This window comes from Vicia villosa, linkage group LG5, assembly GCF_029867415.1.
Source record: "Vicia villosa cultivar HV-30 ecotype Madison, WI linkage group LG5, Vvil1.0, whole genome shotgun sequence".
Taxonomy (NCBI): Eukaryota; Viridiplantae; Streptophyta; class Magnoliopsida; order Fabales; family Fabaceae; genus Vicia; species Vicia villosa.
Window position 1 is genome coordinate 170,502,327 of NC_081184.1, and position 6,617 is coordinate 170,508,943.

A 6,617-nucleotide genomic window follows, 5' to 3' on the forward strand; every position below is an offset into this window, starting at 1 on the left:
TACGGGAAAAATCTATTATTGATTTAAATATTTTTATATACGAAAATATCTATTATTGATTTAAATATTTTTTTCTTTTTTAATATTTTTTAAATAAATATATCATGTAAACAAATGCGCGTAGCAGACCAGAACTCGTGCGTACGCACAAGTTTGTTACTAGTTGTATATGTGTAAGAGGAAATTATACATTTATCCTATTTTCATTAAAAAAATAGTAAAAATCACCCATAAAGAATTTTAATTATATTTTTTTCTAAAATTTATACCGTAATAGAAGACAAACAGACAGTAAGTTACGGTCCTACCGCCCCTACCTTTAAAGTATACAAATTGTTTTAAAAAAGGGTTTAATATGTGTGTGGTTAGAATATCTCAAATTTCGTTTTTTGTCTCTATAAATATATTTTTTTTCCAAAGAATGACCCTCTTAAAAATTAACATCCATACTTTTGGTCCTTAATACTAAAAGCTTCGCTAAAACTGTCGCTAATCCAATCACTAAATATTAAACCATCACTAAAACATCGTTAATTTTATCGTTAAGTTGTAAAAATCGTCGCTTAGTTAAAGAGTGGATAAAAAATATGGATGAAAAAATTTAAGAGGATCATTTGTCAAAAAAATTATTTTGAGAAACTAAACGAATTTGAAATATTAGAAGAACCATATATATATATATATATATATATATATATATATATATATATATATATATATATATATATATTTAATCCTTTCAAAAATGGCATAAGTTTTTAGTAGGTGTAGTGGTTAATGATATCTTTCTTTTATTCACTTGATCATGGTTTTATTATTGGCATTTAGCTTTTTTTAAAAAAAATTATAATATAAGAAAATTAGATGGTATGGAAATTTCATCGGCCATTTCTTCTTATTTTGTCACCTTATTATATTGAGGCACTTTGTATTCAAAATTTACTTTTTCCAACCAACCAATGATGTCACTTTATTCTATTTCAACTACATGTTTGATCTATTATGTATTTGGTTGTCAAGTTTGGATCAATTGATGATGTCATCTAATTCAATTACAATTTTCTTCTTTTCTTTAATATTGCTTTATATCAAATATTTTTTATTCAAAAATGGTATACGAGAAAAAATTTATTATTGATCTAAATATTTTTATATACGAAAATTTACTACTGATCTAAATATTTTTGTAAATGATACCTAAACAAAGTTAAAATTTGTAAACGGAAAAAAAATCGATTATTGAACTATATATTTTTATATTCGAAAAATGGTATTTATGATTCAAATATTTTTAATTCAAACATGGTAAACATGAAAAAATCTATTATTAATCTAAATATTTGTATATACAAAAATTTATTATTGATCCAAATATTTTTGTAAATGATACCTAAACAAAAATAAATTCTGTATACGGGAAAAAAATCTATTATTGATCTATATATTTTATATACGAAAAATGGTATTTATGATCCAAATATTTTTAATTCAAAAATGGTATACGGGAAAAAATCTATTATTGATCTAAATATTTTTATATATGAAAATTTATCATTGATCCAAATATTTTTGTAAATGATACCTAAACAAAAATAATATTTGTATACAAAAAAATCATTATTGATCTATATGTTTTTATATACGAAAAATGGTATTTATTATCCAAATATTTTTTATTTAAAAATGGCATACGGGAAAAAAATTCTATTATTAATCTAAATATTTTTATATACGAAAATTTACTATTGATCAAAATATTTTTATAAATGATACATAAACAAAAATGAAGTCTGTATACGAGAAAAAATATCTATTATTGATCTATATATTTCATATAGGAGAAAAAAGTTATTTATAAATATTTTTATTCAAAAATAGTATACAAGAAAAAGTTTATTATTAATCTAAATATTTTTATATAAGAAAAAAAAATCTATTATTGATATAATTTTTTTTTCTTTTTTAACCTTCTATTTAAAATAAATATATTATATAAACAAATGCGCGTAACATATCAAAACTCGTGCATATGCACTAGTTAAAATATAAAAGAGGAGCCATATAAGACCATTGAAAAAAAAACATTTGTTAAATCGGTTAAAAATAATCTTTTAGGTCAATTCCTTAACCGACTTAAAAGTAGGCATTGTAAAAAGTCTTAACTTGTTAAGTCGGACGTTTCACACACTTAAGAAAAATTGTTTAAGTCAGGTGATATCTTAACCGACCTAATCAATATTATTATAATTTTAAGAAACTAAATTTTTCCATAGTGTAAACTATCTTTTTGAAACTAAAATATTATAGTTTGTCACCAATCCAAATATTCTTCAACATACTCCAAATGCAATCTAGATTATTATGCATATCAAGCAAGAACGAGAAATACTTGCATGGATACGAACTTAAATCCATATTTTTAGGAACAACCAATAAAAAGTGAAAAAATTGAAATTTATTAAAAATTTGATTTCGTTTTTAATTGTCATCATGGAGATGGTTGGTTTAATGGAGAAAAGAGACAATTTTATTTTAATTTTTTAATTAATAAAAAATTTAAGTTTAGTTGTGTGTAAATCCAGATATTATAGTTGTGTTTATATAAGTATTTTCAAAAAAAAAACACTATTTTCGTTAACATGCATAAATAAATACTAATCCATCCATAATCTTTTTAGAGGCAAACCAAACTTAAAAGTGCATGTAAGTCATGAAAATAAAATTGAAAGTGAAGAAAACATATATGGGGAATAATTGTAAGGGATGTATGGAATCTCCACTCACACAAGTTGTGACTACATTGATTTGTATTCATTCTCGTTACCACCAATGTCAAACATAGCTTGATCTTTGCTTGGGGGGAGAAATGACAATCTTTTCTTCTTGGCACCTCCTTATTCACCACCACAAATCGAAATTACACACATTTCAAATCATGGAATTATGTTCATAAGCACCTAATTAATTACATTTTCAATAAAGTATTAGTACTCAATATCATTGTATCAAATAATCTTGTATAGTAAAATACCAGATCCATAGAAAATAATTAATGAAAACAAACTTTCATAATATTTGCATCAAAAACTGAAAACTGGTGCAAATCACATATTGTGATAATCATTTTATAAACAACCACCCACCCATCAATGTCTACTACTAATAATATTTATCAAATCAAAGTAAAAAATTTACCAAGTGTTCCACTTAGTCACTAACCATAGTACTAATAACTTCTAGTAAAAATAAACCAACCCTAATTCTTGTCGAGAATAATGCAAGTGTGAGTGTGGATAAAAGTCTCACATTGGAAATGCATGTGATGACTTGAGCATATATAAGTGGGAGAACTCACTCACCTATCACCTTAAGGTTTTAGGTGGAGATGTGGTGTGTCTCCCACAAAGGTGTGTTGCTCAAGTGGAATGTCCCGAAAATTAACAATGCTCCCGACTCGACCCTCCTCCGATTGTTACGCTAACAATTCTTAGTAGAATGTGATACTGATATTTCACACAATGTGACTCATTTAAATACTTCAAAAATTTATTAGGTAGACAAACTATTTGGAACACCTCTGCACATAACACCAAGTTCAGAACTAGGAGCAAGTAATTCATAAGACAAACTTTTAGGGTTTTTTCTGAAACCGGGTCGCAAACCCGCCCCACGAACCCGGATTCCTGGGGCTAAGAAGAGAAACGGTAGTTGTTCCCAAAAACGGCGATTATACCGTTTTTACACGCTATCACTACGATTCTGTCCGTTCCTACCAAAAAATGATTCTGGTCATTTTCCGGCACGGTGGAGAGTTGCAAAATAGTAAAATCATACGACCCTACGAGTGGGATTGAGATTTTGACTACCATGGTTAAATTAAAAAAATATGTACAAACATAAAATTGGATTTGACCAAAAATCTAAATGTATTTAGCTTTGTGGAGGCCCTTGTACTATTTTTGAGCCTGGTCATCCCCTTGCTCGGCATACTGAAGCCTTTAAATCAACTCCCTCACTTGTTTTTTCAGTTAAGCATATTAATCTGATACTGCCACAAGTTTTGATTTCAACATGTTGACTCTATCTGAAGATTCACATTCAGCTGTTTTCCTGCCAAAAATATCATGATGAAAATTATGCTTGTTATGCAACTCTCATAGAAGGATACAACATCCAATAAACGAAAAACTAGTAAAACAAAGGCACATTAAAAAATCGCATTCTTCGAAGTCAAGGGGACATTGACAGTAAACTAATTTCTAACCATTGATGGAAGAGTAGATTCGTTCTCTTTCAAACCAGGAAACTACAACACCAGTACAATTTTTCTTTGAACCAACTTCAATCAAAGTAAAAGTAGGAGGTGTAAGGAAAGTTGTTTTAACTTCAATCAAGGTGTTTAACTTCACTATTAAAAGTTGCTTTGTTATAACCGAGTGCCGTAAAAAACAAACCAAAATTATGAGAAAGATTGAATTTTTTGAACAGACATAAAAAAACTCTATTAAATTTTCACAAAAGAGAAAGGGGAGGGAAGAAGAAAAAGAAGAAAAACATGATTGATCATAATTATTTTACTATTCACTTACTCAACAAGGGTTCAAAGATTCCAAGTGAATAACAACAACCAACCTGAGAGAACTAGTCTATTTATAGAATACTAAATTAACTTAAATAATTGTTAGAACAAGAAATGTTCTGATCAAAATTCTTAATTTTGATGATAACATTATGTATGAATTTTGTATAAGACAATGTGGTACTCTAATCCTTTACGTTTTCCATTTCAGGAAATATATAAAGAGTATGCACAAATCAGCGTTCAGAAGCACTTACTCAGAAGGTTCTGGATGGCTACATCAGAACATAGTCTGGCAAGACATCAGAAGATGGTCATGCAGAATCAGAACATGAACTGGAAAGCATCAAAAGAATGGAAGTCAGAAGTACAAGCTCTGAATTATGATGGTATCACGCTCAAAGCTCTTCAAGTCAGAAGACAGAAGATGCTCTGCACCAAAGCTGATGACTCTGATATTCAAACGTTGTTATCTACAAAATAGTTTTGAAATGTTAAAGAGTTTATCTAACCGTATCGATTACATAATCAACGAAATTAAAAATTTACAATTGAAAGTAAATGAGAGAGAGGACATAAGGAATTTTTAGGCAGTTCGCAAATCATCCTCTCTACGGCTACGTCTTCCCCAAATTCCAAATGAAACTGAGATAATTAATCTTACTTTGCAAAAATTGTTTACAAGAGAATAGTAGCGATCCAACTCTACAAACCATATGTTTGATGTTGATTCTAACTCCTTCTCTTTCCTTGATCTTGAGCTCGATTAAGTAATCCGATAATACAAATTGATCCTCCGATTACCGCTACTCTTTCGACATAATCATCTTCTTCGAAAATTTTACTCGACTGAATCCAATTGCGAATTATCGTGACCCAAGATTTCCAAACGATCCTCTGGTTAGTGCTACTCCTTCTACATAACCACCTTCTTCGAAGCTTTCAATCGGTTGAATCCCAATTGTGAAATCTTGTGCAAAACCCCCAAATCAACAACTTGATCTTTGAGGATAAACCCTAACTAGTTTTCTCAATGAAACCGCCAAAAATTTTCAACCCAATTTACAAATCAACAACCTAAATTAGACGTTATCAATCTGAATCTAGATGGCACCCAATAAAAATGATTATGTGTAATTTTTGTGTGTATGCATAGAGCCTACCAGCTTTAAAACGCATGCACATGTCTCGACTCATAGACCGTATGTGTCGACAGATAGACTTGTTTTTCATATAAAACATATTTGTAATGCGTAAAACATTTTTTAAATGCATTCTAAGCTTCCTAATACTAGGATTCACATTAAGGCTCAGAGATACCGTCCAATATACATAAATGCTACACTTTTCCTAGTTTTGACATCATGTAAAACATCTCTAATGGGATAGTGCACTCACATCACCTTCAACAAAGGTCGTCCCGTTTACAGGACAGGTCTAAACGGGGTGAGCATGCCCGTTTGCTACCCCTAGCTAAATCTCTTTATGTTGAGCAATGTGAGGTTTAATGAAAACTAGTATTTTGTGTTAGCGTGATGTGGCTTGAAGTTATACATTTTACTATGTGAAATAATATTATACATTTGTTTCTTTTGAGTTGAGAGATTAATTAACTAACAAACTTCATAAGTTGTTGAAAATAATAGGATATAAATGTTCACTTGATTAGTCACTTTAAAGAAAAAGGACTACAACTATATGGGAAAGTAAGAGATACAAAAAGACATGCTTTAAGGTTATTGTGAGACATCGAGAGTTGTTCCGTTGACTTATTATATATGCCTTGATGATGTAAACATGCACCACTAGATCACCTCATGCCTCATCTGTCACAACAAATTTCATCAAACTCACACACAAAATATGAACTTCATTAGATGGGTCATTGTCCAACATGCCTCTTATTGTTGATTCAATTATCTTCACTTATATTTTATTGTATTTCAACCTCAATCTGTGACAATTCAATATTATTACTACCTTTTTGCTCATGATTATTCACAAGATTTTAATGAAAGAATCAATTTAAGTTATCACA